Raw genomic sequence first — 20846 nt, forward strand, 5'->3', positions numbered from 1 at the left:
CTGTGTAACAGTCTGATGGCCTTGAGATAGAAGCTGTTTTTCAGTCTCTCGGTCCCAGCTTTGATGCACCTGTACTGACCTCGCCTTCTGGATGATAGCGGGGTGAACAGGCAGTGGCTCGGGTGGTTGATGTCCTTGATGATCTTTATGGCCTTCCTGTAACATCGGGTGGTGTAGGTGTCCTGGAGGGCAGGTAGTTTGCCCCCGGTGATGCGTTGTGCAGACCTCACTACCCTCTGGAGAGCCTTACGGTTGAGGGCGGAGCAGTTGCCGTACCAGGCGGTGATACAGCGCGCCAGGATGCTCTCGATTGTGCATCTGTAGAAGTTTGTGAGTGCTTTTGGTGACAAGCCGAATTTCTTCAGCCTCCTGAGGTTGAAGAGGCGCTGCTGCGCCTTCTTCACGATGCTGTCTGTGTGAGTGGACCAATTCAGTTTGTCTGTGATGTGTATGCCGAGGAACTTAAAACTTGCTACTCTCTCCACTACTGTTCCATCGATGTGTTCCCTCTGCTGTTTCCTGAAGTCCACAATCATCTCCTTAGTTTTGTTGACGTTGAGTGTGAGGTTATTTTCCTGACACCACACTCCGAGGGCCCTCACCTCCTCCCTGTAGGCCGTCTCGTCGTTGTTGGTAATCAAGCCTACCACTGTTGTGTCGTCCGCAAACTTGATTATTGAGTTGGAGGCGTGCGTGGCCACGCAGTCGTGGGTGAACAGGGAGTACAGGAGAGGGCTCAGAACGCACCCTTGTGGGGCCCCAGTGTTGAGGATCAGCGGGGAGGAGATGTTGTTACCTACCCTCACCACCTGGGGGCGGCCCGTCAGGAAGTCCAGTACCCAGTTGCACAGGGCGGGGTCGAGACCCAGGGTCTCGAGCTTGATGACGAGCTTGGAGGGTACTATGGTGTTGAATGCCGAGCTGTAGTCGATGAACAGCATTCTCACATAGGTATTCCTCTTGTCCAGATGGGTTAGGGCAGTGTGCAGTGTGGTTGAGATTGCATCGTCTGTGGACCTATTTGAGCGGTAAGCAAATTGGAGTGGGTCTAGGGTGTCAGGTAGGGTGGAGGTGATATGGTCCTTGACTAGTCTCTCAAAGCACTTCATGATGACGGAAGTGAGTGCTACGGGGTGGTAGTCGTTTAGCTCAGTTACCTTAGCTTTCTTGGGAACAGGAACAATGGTGGCCCTCTTGAAGCATGTGGGAACAGCAGATTGGGATAGGGATTGATTGAATATGTCCGTATGGTCTGCGCATGCTCTGAGGGCGCGGCTGGGGATGCCGTCTGGGCCTGCAGCCTTGCGAGGGTTAACACGTTTAAATGTTTTACTCACCTCGGCTGCAGTGAAGGAGAGACGCATTTTTCTGTTGTAGGCAGTGTCAGTGGCACTGTATTGTCCTCAAAGCGGGCAAAAAAGTTATTTAGTCTGCCTGGGAGCAAGACATCCTGGTCCGTGACTGGGCTGGATTTCTTCCTGTAGTCCGTGATTGACTGTAGACCCTGCCACATGCCTCTTGTGTCTGAACCGTTGAATTGGGATTCTACTTTGTCTCTGTACTGACGCTTAGCTTGTTTGATAGCCTTACGGAGGGAATAACTGCATTGTTTGTATTCAGTCATGTTACCAGACACCTTGCCCTGATTGAAAGCAGTGGTTCGCGCTTTCAGTTTCACGCGAATGCTGCCATCAATCCAAGGTTTCTGGTTAGGGAATGTTTTAATCGTTGCTATGGGAACGGCATCTTCAACGCAAGTTCTAATGAGCTCGCACACCGAATCAACGTATTCGTCAATGTTGTTATTTGACGCAATACGAAACATGTCCCAGTCCACATGGTGGAAGCAGTCTTGGAGTGTGGAGTCAGCTTGGTCGGACCAGCGTGGTCGAATAATAATAATAAGGCAGAACAGTTGAAACTGGAGCAGCAGCACAGTCAGGTGGACTGGGGACAGCAAGGAGACATCATGTCAGGTAGTCCTGGGGCATGGTCCTAGGGCTCAAGTAGTTGAAACTGGAGCAGCTGGTAATCGTTGTCTCTAATTGGGGATCATATTTAAGTAGCTATTTTTCCCACCTGTGTTTGTGGGATATTGTTTTTGCACCTCGTAGTATTGTTCGTTTATTGTGTTTTGCTTTAAGTTTCATAAATATGTGGAACTCAACATCCGCTGCGCCTTGGTCCCGTTCTTACGACAACCGTGACAAAAGCTGTTGGTTCTCGTCAATTTCCCTCATCTCCTGAGTATCCAGGTTGGCTCTTTACTGCAACCAGTTGTTTTACGAAAAGATAACAATGAGTCTTTCCTACTACGTCGACAGGTGTCTGTAGTACAGCCAGCTTGCACTCGCAGCATCCACACAAAACAATGGAACACAAACTTGCAGTCCCAGCCATAAAGGCTAACCGCTTCGTTGAATCCTTAGCAACAATACTTTAGTTCTGATTAAAATCGATTTTAATTATATATTTTTAATATAAACAACAAACCGAGTGTAGACAGTACAATGTTCTGTTGCGCGCTATGATTGAGTACTTCAATTGTCAGCTTCACCATCTTCATCTTCTGTTCCTCCAGTTGAGTCTCAGTGGCATTTGACCTCATGGTCAGGGCCTCCAGTTCATCTGATTGAGCTTTAGAAAGCAGCCACAGTGAGTGGAAACAGATATTGGATGGCTTTGAGGCAGTTTAATAAATGTGGCCCCATGATATATATATATTTTCAGACCACAACATCCTCACCTTTAATCAACCTCTATGTACAATTTAATGACTGTTGGTTATTATGACCAACATACCTTCATTGTCTCTCTTCAGCTCCTCCACCTCAGCTTTCAGCTCAGTCAAATCCACCCCCTGTTCTCCCACCTGGGTCTCAGTGCTGTTGGACCTAGCATTATGTGCCTCCAGTACCATGCTTTGAGCTGAAATCACTGTCAAAAATGCTGTGCTCGTTATACAGGTAAAGATATAATCTCCCCATCAGTTCATGTCTTTAAACATAGTTGATTACCTCTGTTCTCCTTCTTCACCTTCTTCACCTCCTCCACAGCAGTCTCACTGGCCTTCAGTCTGCCCTGCAAGTGCCTCAGTTCAGCCAAGTTGGCTAAAAATATAATTATTGATTCAGTTTGGGAGGTAACCTTGTACTCTTTGCTGCAGTGTATTGTTCTCTATTCTTTTACATTACTTTCAGTCACCTTCCTCATTTCATTCACCTGTCTGTCATTGGCTGTTACCTTTTGCTTCCAAGGTTGTAATTGTACGACAAAACACGAATGGAATGGTGTTTCTCTAAAACAGAATGGACATGAACATGGTAGAGGCGAGATCAAACAACAGATGATGATGGATAATGAGGATGATAGCCACAATTACAACAGCGATATTGATAATAATATAAATAATACCTTGTTGTCATTCCTGAGGTCCTCAATGTACTGCTTCCCAGCTTGCAGCTGCATCTGTGCAATGCTCAGTTTAATTTCTAACTTAACCATACTGTTGGTGTGCTCCTGTAGCACTCTCCCGCCTGTCTCAAACTTTCCCAGCTCAGAGTGGGTGACGCTCAGCCTCACTGCCTGCTCTACCATCATGCTCCTCTGACTGCACCAAACGCTTACTAGCTCTCAGTCTAGCCTCCATGACCTTCAGTTGTGACCAAGCGGTTGTCAACTCCATTTTGTGCTCCACCGACACAGTCCCTAGTTTCTTCACTACTGCTCTCATCGCTCTCAGCTCAGTCCAGATGTCAGCTTGGTTGGTTGTCTGTTTGTCAGCAGTGGCACCAGCTTAATTTATTTTAGTCTCATCTTCATTGACCTTTATATGTCCCAGTGCTCCACATAGAGAGATCACCAACACCAGCCACACGACAACAGCCCTCATCTTGAGGTCTACTGCAGAGCCATTAGCTTCGAATGGCTGGTAATACCTTTCACCCTCTTCATATACACATGCTCCAGTTAAACATTGAATTGTATTTTTTTCTCTCAAGGGTAAAACTGAAGACATATGACCATGAAAATGTTCCTAGAAAAGGCCAGCTGAGTTCAGGTTGGTGTGTATGTGATAAATATGAAGCTGCTACCCTGGCTCTGGCTCTGGCTCTGACTAAGCTCTGAATGTGTACTTCATATCACATTGTCCCCGTGCGGAAGTCGCAGTTGCACAATTCCCACGCAGGAAAAATACAAAACATTGTTATTCAAAGGATAACTATAAGTTAATAACCAGGGTAATTACCTTGTACAACAGTAGAACAGACAATTAGACTGTACTTACCACTGTTAATTCAGTGGTATTTGTCCGGTGAAACAAAAAAAGATAGCAAAAACGCTTTACAGATACCTAAATGACCTTACGGTAACCCCATAGAAATGGATTATATTTCTATGGGTAAGTCGATGTAAAATACTGCTAGGTATTCAACTGTTAATTACACTGGTATAAGGTCTATGCAGTTTGTTGTCCTTTTTAGTGGTAAATGCAGGTGTCTCTGTCCTTGTAATAAAAAGCTGCATCACAACCTCACTCGAGAGAAGTAGGCTGTACAGCCATCGCACCACTAGAGGTCAGTATCTGTCTTGTCTTTCAGCAGTAAATCTGGGAGGTCTTGTATTGGTAGATTAGTGGAAAATAAACTCATTGTTTTGAGATTAACCTTTTCAAATTGCAGTAAGCAAAGACAGCAAAACAGCATCTACAAACCTTCAACAGATAGCAGTGGTGAAAGTATCAATTTTGAATATCTTTAATAAAACATAACAATTCAAAAGTAACTGCCATATCTGGCAGATGCTTCTCAAAAAGTCTAAGCCAGCAGGCAATGGAACAATATTTCACAGGAGATGAACTGATTTACATATTATTTGGAGAAATCATGGATTTGACAAGATATTTAAACGCATTCCAACTTCCTCATTCTGAGTGCACAGCAATAGCCCCCTCTCAGTGTTCTTAGGAGGATGAATGAAATATAGGCTACTGTCGTTTGGTAGAGGCTCAGAATTGAAACTGTGATTTATCTTGGAGTGACATATGGTGGGTTGTCTATGTGTGCTGGTGACACTCATACGAGATTATGATTCAGGCTCCTCTTACCAGCCTCTTTTCAGATAACGCTCTCAGAGAATGCCAAGAACGTCGTTTGTAGGATTTCAAGTTTTAAATACCAAATATCAGAGACAGTTGGGGACAACTCATAAATCACTGTTAGAGCTTAAATGTCAGACTCCGAGAGAGATTGAAGGAGAGCGAGGGAGAGAGAGAGAGAATGGGATGTTCGCTGTTATTATTACCTCGTATCTGAACCTGATGAAATGTACAGAATGTGGAGAGGAGAAACACCTTTTCCTCATACCTTAATTTTTTATCTACATCTGTTTCTCAGTCTCTGCAAAGCCAGTAGCTATCTTCTAATCATAGTGGTAGTCTTTCTCTCTCTCTACTCTCTCTATTTCTCTCTACTTCTCTCTCTCTCTCTACTCTCTCTCTACTCTCTCTATTTCACTCTTTCTTATGCACACACACATACAAACAGGCGTAAACATTTACCTATAAACCATGGACCATAGATTCAACCTGTATACAGCCTGAATGATGGGTATCAGTAAAAACCAAGCTGATAACAGGCTCACCTGGACCATTGACCTAGAGGGGCAAATCAGATGAGTTGGGATGGGAGGTTGGAGGGGGGGAACGTCGAATCAATCCAAAGCACTTATCATGATTGGGCTCCATTACAGAGATGACCGTGTGAAAGCCAGTTACATGACTAGCTCAATTCCACTCACTTTGCCACTCATCTCCCTTGCTCTTATTCATGGTATTTGCTCCTTTTTCAGAGAGAGAAAGAGATCTATGTGAAATCAATGCATCTATGCCCATTGTGGCCCTGATAAAGGCATTGTACAGGCCCACAAACACTCAGAATAGTGTACACAGGCACACACTCACACCCTGGTTCTGGTGGATCAGTTGGGTTTGATGCTTGCTGGATGTTGCCTTCGACGCTATCACAGTTCACATTAACATGCTCCCAGACCAACCAGACACTGTCCTGACATATCTCACTGAGTCAAAAGTGCTATTACTTTTCTGTCTAGCAACTCTCGTAAAAACCCTCGGCAGGACGGTGTGTAATTAATAATTCAAGCTTAGATATTACTAATGCGCCAGTAATTCGTTTTAACTATCCCATTCCTCAATAAGAATGACTACAATGAGGAGTACATTATTACGGCAAATGAATAGTTTAATATTAAACCAGCAGTAAAGGAACTCATCTAGCCACCTTCTAGAGAAACAGAGGAGCAGGATGAACTCTTAGCTCCTTCATCAACACTCATTTTACAGAGGTAAAAGTTGACCTCGGTTTGGAATTTCATGAAAAGAGCTTAAAAAACATGACAATGGCTAAGAAAGTTTTAGGTTAGAAGTTTGTTACCAAGAAGCTCTCCAACCTCATGTTACTTTAAAGTCATGCCTAGAATTATTTCACTGTTAATGAAAAATTCATTCATTTAAGTAAAACCCAGCAGTTCCTGAACCTAAACTCCTTGTAGATATTAGATAGAACATCACAGCCCAGCCTGCCTTGAGGGAAAACAACCCTTGGGTACGCCATTGGCTCACAGAAAAAAAATGTAACATTTTTAAAATTATTATTTTTTGTCTGCTTATTTGAGTAAATTACAAACCTACATTTAAGAAAAGTATAACATATATAAAGATTGCCTTCTCCTGTGCGTTCTCGCTACTTCCCTCATGCCCCTTTTCATGACAGTGCTAGCCAGGTGAGAGATTGAGTGCTTGCTAGCTATCGACCAGAACATTAAGCTAGCCATGACCAACAACACAAACAAACTTTACTAGTGAGTCGTAGTTATAAGCCCTGAGTGGAGTTACTAACGGACTATACTAAACAAAGTAAATGTACTGCCTGTGATGAAATGTTTTCCAAACACATCGCACTGGGAACAGACATCAGTTCAACATTTAGTTTTGATTTACATTTGGTTGAGTCAACTAACGTGAATTCAACAAAAAATGTCACCTTGTCATTGGATTTGTATGGAAGCCCTGAAGACCAAAACACATTTTTTTAAATTAGAATCTTAGTAAGTCATCCAAACGAGATAATTGAGATACTAAGTCGTTCAAACGAGATACTAAGTCATTTGAACAACTTATTATGTCTTTTGAATGACTTAATTGTTATTTTGTCTAATTAGGCCGAATTTCTGATGCAGCTTGTCAGACTGTGTAATGATTACTGCAGCCATTCATTCACTGATTCCATCCATTGATATGAGTATTCATTGACCGTTCTTTGATAGGCTAAAGCAGGGTTGATTTTGAATGTCACTGCTCAGTCACAGGCTCTGGGCATGCATGCTCTGCCAACCTGGACTTAGGGGTAGATGTAACATAGTAAACAGAAATCTGGGACACTCCAATTAGTATGATATGTTACTTTTCGTATGGTGTGTATTAATTTGTAGATCGCCATCATCCATTTTGTATGATACACTACAATACAAAAGTATGTGGACAAATGCTCGTTGAACATCTCATTCCCAAACCATGGGCATTAAAATAGAGTTGGTCCCCCCTTTGCTGCTATAACCGCCTCCACTCTTCTGAGAAAGCTTTCCACTAGATGTTGGAACATTGCCGCAGGGACTTGCTTCCATTCAGCCACGAGCATTAGTGAGGTCTGACATTGATGTGGTGCGATTAGGCCTGGCTCGCAGTCAGAGTGTTGATTCATCCAAAGGTGTTCGATGGGTTTGAGGTATGGGGGCATTGTCATGCTGAAACAGGAAAGGGCCTTCTCCAAACTGTTGCCACAAAGTTGGAAGCACAGAATCGTCTAGAATGTCATTGTATGCTGTAGCGTAAAGATTTTCCTTCACTGGAACTAAGTGGCCTAGAACGAACCATGAGAAACAGCCCCAGACTATTCCTCTCCACCAACTTTACAGTTGGCACTATGCATTTGGGCAGGTAGCGTTCTCCTGGCATCCGCCAAACCCAGAATTGTCCGTCGGCTGCCAGATGGTTAAGTGTGATTCATCACTCCAGAGAACATGTTTCCACTGCTCCAGAGTCTGTGTAGTTTGCAAGCCCTGCCACACCCGACAAGTGCCAGAGCCAGTGTAGTAGGATTCTATCTTAGTTCTGTATTGACCCTTTGCCTGTTTGATGGTTAGTCGGAGGGTGTTCGGGATTTCTTATAATTGTGCGGATTAGTGTCCCGCTGCTTGAAAGAGGCAGCTCTAGCCTACTTGTCTGTCTGAGCATGGGAGATAACTATTCCTACCGGTAAGTGCGGTCTAAGCGATTTCTTTTAGATTGAAAACTGTCAGTGCAGGCTGTATGTTGGCTGTTTATTTCTAATCTAAGGTCTGCTAGACCGAAAGCTTAACAAATAAACTGAAACTGGCATCAATTGTACGTGTGCACAAGTATCTTTCTTTGTATTGTACAGGGTGTACCAAATCACCTTTGATCAAATTGCTGAGAATTAACAAAGCAAATGTTAATTTGCTTCGGGCTACTGTGGGTGGGGTAAGCTAAATCATTACAAACAAATATGACTAATTAAAAGAATAGTGATAAAGGAAACAAACAATTCCAGGCAGAGCATGCCCAGAGCTTTCGGCTGAGCAGTACCAGATTTAAAAAAAAATCTTCTCAAATGATGCTCTGTTCCTAGATCCACACTCGCCCATTGACCTGCTCTGGCATTCAAAATCAGCCTTGCTTTAGGCTATCAATCATATCAATGGATGGCGTCGGTGAAGGAATGGCTGCATCAATCATTACACGGTCTGACAAGCTACATAACAAATTAGGCCTAATTGAACAATTCAATCAGGAATATACTTTTCGATAAGTAATTCAAAGTAGATACTAAGTCGTTCAAACGAGAATTCTGAGAGTCTATGTTTCTTTTTTGTTGTTGCCTTGGGCTACAGGGCTTCCGTGGATTTAAGTTCAAAAGTTGTGTTAAAAAAATACTAAATTCTCTTACGTTAAGGAAGTTTTGTAAATCCAAGCAGTTTTCCATGCTGATTCAACGTCATCACATATAAAATGTATTTGTGGAAATGACATGTAAACAATGTTGATTAAACCAGTTTTTGCCCAGGGGGATTGTTATGTGTACTTGGACACCGAGTCCCCACAATTTCCCACTCTTCAATGCCAAATAGCCTGAAGCCACAGAGCTCTCCTCACAGGCTCTATTTTCTTACATGGGAACATTGCAAACTGTAGATTGGGATGGGCGTGGTCTAGGGAAATTCCTTCTTATGATGTGAATAGCGACTGGGAGTGTAGTAACTCATATCATTCCCCATCCAACCTATAGCAAGCTATCTTTTATAATGTTATATATTTCTACCACTGGTGAATCATCACCCATGTTCATTAAGAAGAAACATTTTCCAAGGTTTTCCACCATGGAATCCATGTCTTTGAAAATATAATTATGACGGTTTTAAATAGCTTTCAGACCTTTATTAAAAAGAATAAAACAGCTATGTTGTTGCAATCTATTCAAACTTTTTTTTGCAGGGTGAAAACCACACTTCAAATTTGACTGGGGGTGTTTGTTGACTTTGTGGCTGACTTTATAACTGTAAGGGAATACCCCCCTGAAATGGACAAAAATTAATGGGAAGTCATTGGCATTGGACAAACCATATACACGGTGTCCAATACCACCCAATGTGGCGTTGATTCGTGTAAAGTTGATTGCAAATGCCATATGGCAAATGCCAGGTGTAACACTTTGAAAATCCAACAGGTGGCGAGTGCGCTCCACCGTGGTTTTTCATATTGCAAATGCAACCCAAGTCAACATCCAAAAGCAAAATTTTGAAAGTGCATTGTTTTTCCATAACCTAGCAAACCCTTGAAGTGCTTTCTGGACCGTTTTTCGAAATTCTTTTGATTTTTTTTGTCAATTACACATGTGTAAGAACTGTATGAATGTACCTTTGTCAAATTTTATTATCATAATTTTTGACATCTTTTTTACTTGAGCATAAGGCATGTTTTGTCCATTTGCAATATGATTTCATAGGAAGTCAAAAGTCAAAAATAGCAAAATTTGATAAAAAACCTCACACACCCTTAAAAAAGTGCTTTCTGGACCGTTTTTCGAAATTCTCTCGAATTTTGTGTCAATTACACACATATAAGAACTATATCAACATACTTTAGTCGTATTTTATTATCATAATTATTATTTATATTTTTACTTGTGCATAAGGCATATGTTTTGTCCATTTGCAATATGATTTCATATGAAGTCAAAAGTCACTCTTTTTGGGGCCAAATGCCATAAGAAATTTGACATGCTCAAAAATACTGCAGAAATGCAAAATTGACTGGCCTGATGAACACAGGATGGCTGGGCAGTGATAGTTGTTCCTTTCCATCACTCGTTGTGTTGATTTCATCATGTCCATTTGGTGAAGTTTTTTCCACTATAGAATCATATTGCAAATGCACGTGCATTTGCAATATGTTTCAATGGGCATTTACCATCACGAATTTGTCATGCTACAAAAATCCTGCAGGAATGTGAAATTGACTGGCCCGATGAACTCGGGATGGCTGGGCAGTGATTCTGGTTCCTCTCAAACGCTCATTAGGGTTGATTTCAGAATGTCACTTTGGTGATGGTACCTCACTGTTTAAACATATTGCAAATGGACAAAAGTCACCAGCAAGTCACCATCCATCAGTCAATTAGCTATCATTCTGACACCAAACTGATACAAACTGACACCAAACCCACTTTTTCCAACTCGTTTAGTTGGCTACTAAACGAGTTGGAAAAAGTGGGTTTGGTGTCAGTTTGGTGTCACCCCATTCTTGCTGTGTGTGTGTGAGAGCTTTTCTTTGACATCTGTTGGGAGAAATGACTGATTTACAGTTCAGGAGGGTTACCTCGTCACACAAATTAAGTTTTAAAAAGATGTGACTTTTTTAACCCTTCAAAACAGGGTTGATTTCAGAATGATTTTTAGGGTTGATTTCAGAATGTCACTTTGGTGATGGTACCTCACTGTTTAAACATATTGCAAATGGACAAGAGTCACCAGCAAGTCACCGTCCATCAGTCAATTAGCTATCATTCTGACACCAAACTGATACAAACTGACACCAAACCCACTTTTCCCAACTCGTTTAGTAGCCAACTATCACATACTACAGAGATGGCCCAAAATTTACAACGCATTCTATTCAAACCATAATAAAAACGTAAAACACGTAGTTACGTTCCAGCTGCGGGTCCAGTTCAGATGTCATGTGTAGGCCTAGCTGAGGTGACCCCGAATCCCACGTTTCGACATGATAGGTCATTTGGTGCCCGAGCAAAACCCTAATTGGTGCTGAAAATCCACTTTTTTCCATGACTTGCAACGGGGTCCTTGAATGAGCTATCGGACAGAAACGTTGGGGTCCGTCTATATGGGCCAAGGCGGTCGTAATGCACCTCGTCTTGCGACTCTGGGACATTTCAAAATGTCGTAATTTTCGTGATGCAAAAATGAATTGAAGTCATTGCAAATGTACGAGGCTGTTTCTCAGTCTGAGAACCTTCTAGAGCCACGTAACTCACCACTCACCATCGACCTGAGGTCTAGAACAGAATTCCAAAGTTTCGGAACTCTAGGTCTGACGGTTCTTTAAAAGTTCCAACAAGGTTAACTAATGCAGGCAGTGTAGGTCTCTACGCACCCCAATGTGTCCTTCCTTCCAAGCTGTGTGTGTGGTCCGCATTTTGGTCCGCCTCTCTTTCCCCAGAAGAAAACCATTACAGGCAGTGTATGAATATACACTTTTAGGGCGATTTTAACCACTTCCGGTTGGTCCAGGAAGCTTAGAATCAACACAGGTAGACCTCATAGTGGCCTGATGGACTGTTTCCGAAGACAGGTTCATACATTCATAACACATATAGGCTTCAGGTTGAATTTAGGGGTGCAGGAAATGTATTCCTATGGGGAGAGAAGTCAATGCAAACTCTTTGAAGTAAACACCTTATTTTAACTATTAAGGGTTAATGCCACACGGTCAAGGTTAGGCTTGCAAGGATCGGGAGGTCCTTAGGAACGTACCTGAGGTCAAATTGTGCTTCTCACCCTAACGGTTCTCTCACTGTCACCCAAAAGCAAATGACGTTGTGGGGCAGGCTTCATTTTGGGCCTACTATTCTAATGGTCGCTGCGCTTAGACCGAGCGAGCTACGGTCAAGCGGGATATCTCGTTGAACTCGGCACGGCCTAGGGATTATGGTAATGCCATTGCCTGCTCTCTGTGTCTTCAAGCACCGCACTTTGTCACTCCATCCTTCCTGTGTGTGTGTGAGGGAGCTTTTCTTTGAGATATGTTGGGAGAAATGACTGATGTACAGTTCAGGAGGGTTACCTAGTCACACATATGAAGTTTTGGAGAGATTTGACTTTTCTAACCCTTCAAAACAGACAGTGTGACCCAATTAAATGCACTTCCGGTTGGCACAGGAAGCTATAAGTAAACACATATCTTGCTTGGGGTATTCTCTTACAGAATCCTGAGTTTAAAGTCTTTATGTTAAGAATTGACTGATCTATACAGGGTTGAATGCAGTCATTTTCACATTTGCAGGTTATGTACATCAAAATACCTTTTGGGTGAATTTAACCTCTTACATCTATGGGGGCGCTATTTCATTTTTGGATGAAAAACGTTCCCGTTTTAAACAAGATATTTTGTCACAAAAAGATGCTTGACTATGCATATAATTGATAGCATTCGAAAGAAAACACTGACGTGTCCAGAACGACCAAGATATTCTCTGTGCGTGCCCTAGAACGTGAGCTTCAGGCAAAACCAAGATGAGATGGCATCCAGGAAATGAGCAGGATTTTTGAGGCTCTGTTTTCCATTGTCTCCTTATATGGCTGTGAATGCGAGAGGAATGAGCCTGCCCTTTCTGTCGTTTCCCCAAGGTGTCTGCAGCATTGTGACGTATTTGTAGGCAGATCATTGGAAGATTGACCATAAGAGACCACATTTACCAGGTGTCCGCCCGGTGTCCTGCGCCGAAATTGGTGCGCAAAAGTCACCTGCCAGTATTTTTCCATGGGATACAGAGAGGAAAGCAAGCTTCCACGAACTGCATATCAATGAAGAGATATGTGAAAAAACACCTTGAGGATTGATTCCAAACAACGTTTGCCATGTTTCGGTCGATATTATGTAGTTAATCCGGAAAAAGTTTTACGTTGTAGGTGACTGAATTTGCGGTTCGTTTCGGTAGCCAGACGTAATGTAGAAAACGGAACGATTTCTCCTACACACAGACGCTTTCAGGAAAAACTGCGCATTTGGTATGTAACTGAGAGTCTCCTCATTGAAAACATCAGAAGCTCTTCAAAGGTAAATTATTTTATTTATTTGGTTATCTGGTTTTTGTGAAAATGTTGCGTGCTAAATGCTACTCAAAATGCTATGCTAGCTTTGCATACTCTTACACAAATTAGTCAATTTCTATGGTTCAAAAGCATATTTTGAAAATCTGAGATGACAGTGTTGTTAAGAAAAGGCTAATCTTGAGAGCAGACGCATTATTTTCATTTTATTTGCGATTTTCAGAAATCGTTAACGTTGCGTTATGCTAATGAGCCTGAGGCTTTAGTCACAAACCCGGATCCGGGATGGGGAGTTTCAAGAAGTTAACCACTTCCGGTTGCTCCAGGAAGCTTAGAATCAACACAGGTAGACCTCATAGTGGCCTGATGGATTGGCATTGAAGACAGGTTCATAAGGCATTATTAACTCACATAGGCTCCAGGGTGAATTTAGGGGAGCAGGCAATGTATTCCTATGGGGAGAGATGTCATTGTAATCTGTGAGATCAAAAAACCCTGTTTTACTGTTAAGGGTTAATGCCACACGGTCAAGGTTAGGCTTGCACAGATCGGGAGGATCTTAGGAACATTCCTGTGGTTGAATAGTCCTTATAAACCTAACGGTTCCGCCGCTGTCACCGAAAAGCAAATGACGTTGTGGGGCAGGCTTCATTTTGGGCCTACTTTTCTAATGGTCGCTGCGCTTAGACCGAGCTAGCTACGGTCAAGCGGGATATCTCGTTGAACTCGGCACGGCCTAGAGATTATGGTAATGCCATTGCCTGCTCTCTGTGTCTTTAAGCACCTCACTTTTTCACCCCATTCTTGCTGTGTGTGTGTGTGAGAGCTTTTCTTTGACATCTGTTGGGAGAAATGACTGATTTACAGTTCAGGAGGGTTACCTCGTCACACAAATTAAGTTTTAAAAAGATGTGACTTTTTTAACCCTTCAAAACAGACAGTGTGACCCAATTAAAGGCACTTCCGGTTGGCACAGGAAGCTATACGTAAACACATGTCTTGATTGAGATAGCCACTTACAGAATCCTGAGTTTTAAGTCTTTAAGTTAAGAATTGACTGATCTACACAGGTTTGAATACAGTGATTTTCATAATGACAGGTTATGCGTTTCAAATCAAATCAAATCAAAATCAAATCAAATTTTATTTGTCACATACACATGGTTAGCAGATGTTAATGCGAGTGTAGCGAAATGCTTGTGCTTCTAGTTCCGACAATGCAGTAATAACCAACAAGTAATCTAACTAACAATTCCAAAACTACTGTCTTATACACACAAGTGTAAGGGGATAAAGAATATGTACATAAAGATATATGAATGAGTGATGGTACAGAGCAGCATAGGCAAGATACAGTAGATGGTATCGAGTACAGTATATACATATGAGATGAGTATGTAAACAAAGTGGCATAGTTAAAGTGGCTATTGATACATGTATTACATAAAGATGTAGAAGATGATATAGAGTACAGTATATACGTATACATATGAGATGAGTAATGTAGGGTATGTAAACATTATATTAGGTAGCATTGTTTAAAGTGGCTAGTGATATATTTTACATCATTTCCCATCAATTCCCATTATTAAAGTGGCTGGAGTTGAGTCAGTGTGTTGGCAGCAGTCACTCAATGTTAGTGGTGGCTGTTTAACAGTCTGATGGCCTTGAGATAGAAGCTGTTTTTCAGTCTCTCGGTCCCAGCTTTGATGCACCTGTGCTGACCTCGTCTTCTGGATGATAGCGGGGTGAACAGGCAGTGGCTCGGGTGGTTGTTGTCCTTGATGATCTTTATGGCCTTCCTGTAACATCGGGTGGTGTAGGTGTCCTGGAGGGCAGGTAGTTTGCCCACGGTGATGCGTTGTGCAGACCTCACTACCCTCTGGAGAGCCTTACGGTTGTGGGCGGAGCAGTTGCCGTACCAGGCGGTGATACAGCCCGCCAGGATGCTCTCGATTGTGCATCTGTAGAAGTTTGTGAGTGCTTTTGGTGACAAGCCAAATTTCTTCAGCCTCCTGAGGTTGAAGAGGCGCTGCTGCGCCTTCTTGACGATGCTGTCTGTGTGGGTGGACCAATTCAGTTTGTCTGTGATGTGTATGCCGAGGAACTTAAAGCTTACTACCCTCTCCACTACTGTTCCATCGATGTGGATAGGGGGGTGTTCCCTCTGCTGTTTCCTGAAGTCCACAATCATCTCCTTAGTTTTGTTGACGTTGAGTGTGAGGTTATTTTCCTGACACCACACTCCGAGGGCCCTCACCTCCTCCCTGTAGGCCGTCTCGTCGTTGTTGGTAATCAAGCCTACCACTGTTGTGTCGTCCGCAAACTTGATGATTGAGTTGGAGGCGTGCGTGTTTCAAAACACTTTTAGGGTGATTTTAACCACTTCCGGTTGCTTCAGGAAGCTTAGAATTGAAACAGGTAGACCTCATAGTGGTCTGATGGACTGTCATAGAAGACAGGTTCATAAGGCATTCATAACCCACATAGGCTTCAGGTTGAATTTAGAGGTGCAAGCAATGTACTCCTATGGGGAGAGAAGTCAATGCAAACTGTTTGAAGTAAACACCTTCTTTTAACTGTTAACTGTTAATGCCACACGGTCAAGGTTAGGCTTGCACGGATCGGGAGGACCTTAGGAACGTACCTGAGGTCGAATTGTGCTTCTCACCCTAACGGTTCTCTCACTGTCACCCAAAAGCAAATGACATTGAGGGCCTTCTTTTTTTCAAGGTCGCTGCACTCAGAGCGAGCTACGGTCAAGCGGGGCGTCTCATTGAACTCGGCACAGTCTGGAGACTATGGTGATGCCATTTTTTGTGTTGATTTCAGAATGCCATGTTGGTGATGGTCCCTCTCCGTTTAAACATATTGCAAATGTACAAAAGTCAACTAGCAAGTCAGTGTCCATCAGTCAATTAGATGTAATTCTGACACCAAACTGATATCAATTGACACCAAACCCACTTTTTCCAACTCATTTAGAAGTCAACTATCACATATGTCAGAGCAGGCCCATAATTCACAGCTCCTTCAGTTTAAAACATAATAAAAACATAAAACACATAGTTACGTTCTAGCTGCGGGTCCAGTTCAGACATTATGTGTAAGCCTATGTGAGGCGACCCCGAATCCCGAGTTTCGGCTCGATAGGTCCTTCGGTACCCGAGCAAAACCCTAATTGGTGCTGAAAATCCACTTTTTTCCATGCCTTGCTACGGGGTCCTTGAATGAGCTATCGGACAGAAACGTTGGGGTCCATCTCTATGGGCCGAGCCGGTTTCAATGCACCTAGCCTTGCGTCTCTGAGACTTTTCTAAATGTCATCATTTTCGTAATGGTCAAAATGAATTGAAGTCATTGCAAATGTACGAGGCTGTTTCTCGGTCCGAGAACCTTCAAGAGCCACGTAACTCACCACGCACTATCCACCTGAGGTCTAGAACAGGTTTCTAAAGTTTCAGAACTCTAGGTCTGACGGTTCTTTTTTAGCTCGAACAAAGCTAACTATTGCAGGCACTGTCTGTCTCTACGCACCCCAATACGTCTCTCCTTCCAAGTTGTGTGTCTGTGTGATTTAGTTTTCCTTTGACATTTTATGGGAAAAATGACTGATTTACAGATCGTGGGGGTTGCCTAATCACACATATGAAGTTTTGGACAGATCTGACTTTGTTAACCCTTCGAAACAGCCCCTGAGACACCAATTATGGCAGTTCCGGTTGGCACAGGAAGCTATAAGTCAACACATATCCTCATTGGGGTATGCTTTTACAGAATCCTGAGTTTTAAGTCTTTACGTTAAGAACTGACCGATTTACACAGGGTTGAATGCACTATGTCTATCAAACTGCAGGCAGGGTATGGATATACACTCTTAGGGTGATTTTAACCACTTCCGGTTAGTCCAGGAAGCTTAGAATCGACACAGGTAGACCTCATAGTGTCCTGATGGACTGTCATCGAAGACAGGTTCTTAAGGCATTCATAACCCACATAGGCCTCAGGTTGAATTTAGAGGAGCAGGCAATGTATTCCTATGGGGAGAGATGTCATTGTAATCTGTGAGATCAAAAAACCCTGTTTTTCTGTTAAGGGTTAATGCTACACGGTCAAGGTTAGGCTTGCACAGATCGGGAGGACCTTAGGAACGTACCTGAGGTCGAATTGTGCTTCTCACCCTAACGGTTCTCTCACTGTCACCCAAAAGCAAATGACGTTGTGGGGCAGGCTTCATTTTGGGCCTACTTTTCTAATGGTCGCTGCGCTTAGACCGAGCGAGCTACGGTCAAGCGGGATATCTCGTTGAACTCGGCACGGCCTAGGGATTATGGTAATGCCATTGCTTGCTCTCTGTGTCTTTAAGCACTGCACTTTGTCACTCCATCCTTGCTGTGTGTGTGTGTGTGTGTGTGTGTGTGTGTGTGTGAGAGAGCTTTTCTTTGACATCTGTTGGGAGAAATGACTGACTTACAGTTTATGGGGGTTGCCTAATCACACATATGAAGTTTTGAAAAGATCTGACCTTTTTATCCCTTGGAAACAGCCACTATGACACCATTTAAGGCACTTCCGGTTGGCACAGGAAGCTATAAATAAACTCATATCCTGATTGGGGTATGCCTTTACAGAATCCTGAGTTTTAAGTCTTTATGTTAAGAACTGAGTTATTTACGGAGGGTTTAGTGAGTGTGTGTTATTTCAGAAAATCATAGAAAATCACAGAAATCTCGCAGAGCTCCGCAGCACACTTTAAAAAGATTCGTATGAACACCCTGCAACTGGATCTGTAACTTTTTAAAAAAACAACTATTTTTGAACATCACCAATTTGTCATTGTACAATTTCTCTTAAATTACGATAGATAAATGGCTGGTTCTTTTTTTATTGACACCGGAGGCTCCTTGACTTTGACGTGAAGCGGCAAAATTATTTCTCTATTTTCATTTTGGACCTTTAATCGCAGCACAATGGCAATAACTCAAAACCGTTGAGGCCTAGACGCCATCTTGTTCGGGGCCAACTGCCCATTATGCCAAACCTACGCTCACCAAGGTTCGGCTTCAAAATATTTTCCGTTTTGGAGATAAGGCCCCGTCGTGATTCGTGATGTTTTGTACATTTGCAATATGATTGCTTATGCCCTCTTGTGGGATTTACCGGGACAGCGGAAAAATGACCAAAATTTGATTATTTTATAAAACGGAAACCGAATGTCCGAGAAAGTTTGTTTGATGACTTCCCGGTAGGTCCGGCCCTGCCGCTCGGCCCGACGCCGTCCGCGAATTTTAGAAACGTTTTCGGACGTCTAGTAAGGGACTGTACATTTGCAATTTGGACTTTCTCACTAACCATACAGCAAATGTCAAAATGTTCCCTTAATTAAGGTATGTGTGAGTGGGTAGATCCAATCGTCTGCAACGACCCTGCTCCTGCTTTCATGAGTCTGGACCAGTATTATGTTTGAGGGTTCGAGGCTTTTCCTTTTTAGTCAGAACACATTTCCATGTCTTTAAAAGCTGCTTTGTGGCCAGTCTGGTGTCTTTTTAAAGGCTACATCGTTCTCCTTGATTCTTCCTTGTATTGCTCTTTCAATCAGGCTTTCTTTCTCACTCCTCTTTCCTACTCAGTAGGTGGCTTTAAACAGGACCATCATACTCATTTCTTGCCATGCAATTTATTTGAACATTGATTTACCAAATGAGGGGGTTTATAAGTAAGATCCTATGAAGCTATTCAAGGGCTGGGGAATTTATAGGCATTACACTGGACACCTATAGAGGTAATTTTCAGATCGGCCAGTGGGAAACTGGGCTCTTAGAGAGGGGATAATGTTATAGCGTTTATACGACTACACTATACAGTACTTATACACAGCAGTCTGTGGGGCTTGGTTTGACGATATAGGATCAGCCGTATGGAGCACCCAGGATCAGGTAATGATTCCCACGTGAGATTAACCAATGGATGAGTTGCCAAGTGAGATGGGGGTAGCAGGAAACCTTTGGCCCTTGTCCAAATACCCATACTTGTGTCCTAATTAGTAGGCCGTTTGAGTTTGTGAAAAAATACATTATCGAGTAATGTTTATGATGAGTATTTCTGTAAATTGATGTGAATCTCTGCAAAATCACTGGATGTTTTGGAACTACTGAACATAACGTGCCAATGTATACTGAGATTTGTTTATATAAATATGAACTTTATCGAATAAAACATATGTATTGTGTAACATGAAGTCATATGAGTGTCATCTGATGAAGATCATCAAAGGTTAGTGATTAATTGTATCTCTATTTCTGCTTTTTGTGACTCCTCTTTGGCTGGAAAAATGGCTGTGTTTTTCTGTGACTTAATCATATGGTGTGCTTTCGCTGTAAAGCCTTTTTGAAATCGGACACTGGTGGGATTAACAACAAGATTATCTTTAAAATGGTGTGTAAGACTTGTATGTTTGAGGAATTTTAATTGGCGCCCTGCACTTTCACTGGCTGTTGTCAAATCGATCCCGTTAATGGGATTTCAGCCGTAAGAAGTTTATTTTACCTTTTATTTCTTTCATCACATTCCCAGTTGGTCAGACGTTTACATACACTCAATTAGTATTTGGTAACATTGCATTTAAATTGTTTAATTTGGGTCAAACGTTTCTGGTAGCCTTCCACAAGCTTCCCACAATACGTTGGGTCAATTTGAACCCATTCCACCTGACAGAGCTGGTGTAACTGAGTCAGGTTTGTAGGCTTCCTTGCTCGCATACGCTTTTTCAGTTCTGCTCACACATTTTCAATAGGATTGAGGTCAGGACTTTGTGATGGCCACTCCAATACCTTGCCTTTGTTGTCCTTCAGCCGTTTTGCCAGAACTTTGGAAGTGTGCTTGGGGTCATTGTCTATTTGGAAGACCCATTTACAACCAAGCTTCAACTTTCTGATTGATGTCTTGAGATGCTGCTTCAATAAATTCAAATAATTTCCCTACCTCATGATGCCATCTATTTTGTGAAGTGCACCAGTCCCTCCTGCAGCAAAGCACCCCCACAACATGATGCTGCCACCCCCGTGCTTCACGGTTGGGATGGTGTTCTTCAGCTTGCAAGCCTCCCCCTTTTCCCTCCAAACATAACGATGGTCATTATGGCCAAACAATTCTGTTTTTGTTTCATCAGACTGCGTTTTTTTGACGGAAATGCCTTCTCGAACATGTGAACTTTCATGTGCCTTAATACAAAACTTATATGCGATCTGTAAATATGAAAACAAATGTTAAATTATGAGCCTAGAAAAAGGAAGAAACCTTCCCGCTAGCCATGATTGGCTAAGACAATGAGTGGGCTGGACATGCTGAGAGATGAGTTTGCATTGGTCTGCCATAAATCACTCTTCTGTCTATTTGAGCTGGTC

This window comes from Oncorhynchus masou, chromosome 12 (assembly GCF_036934945.1).
Source record: "Oncorhynchus masou masou isolate Uvic2021 chromosome 12, UVic_Omas_1.1, whole genome shotgun sequence".
NCBI lineage: Eukaryota > Metazoa > Chordata > Actinopteri > Salmoniformes > Salmonidae > Oncorhynchus > Oncorhynchus masou.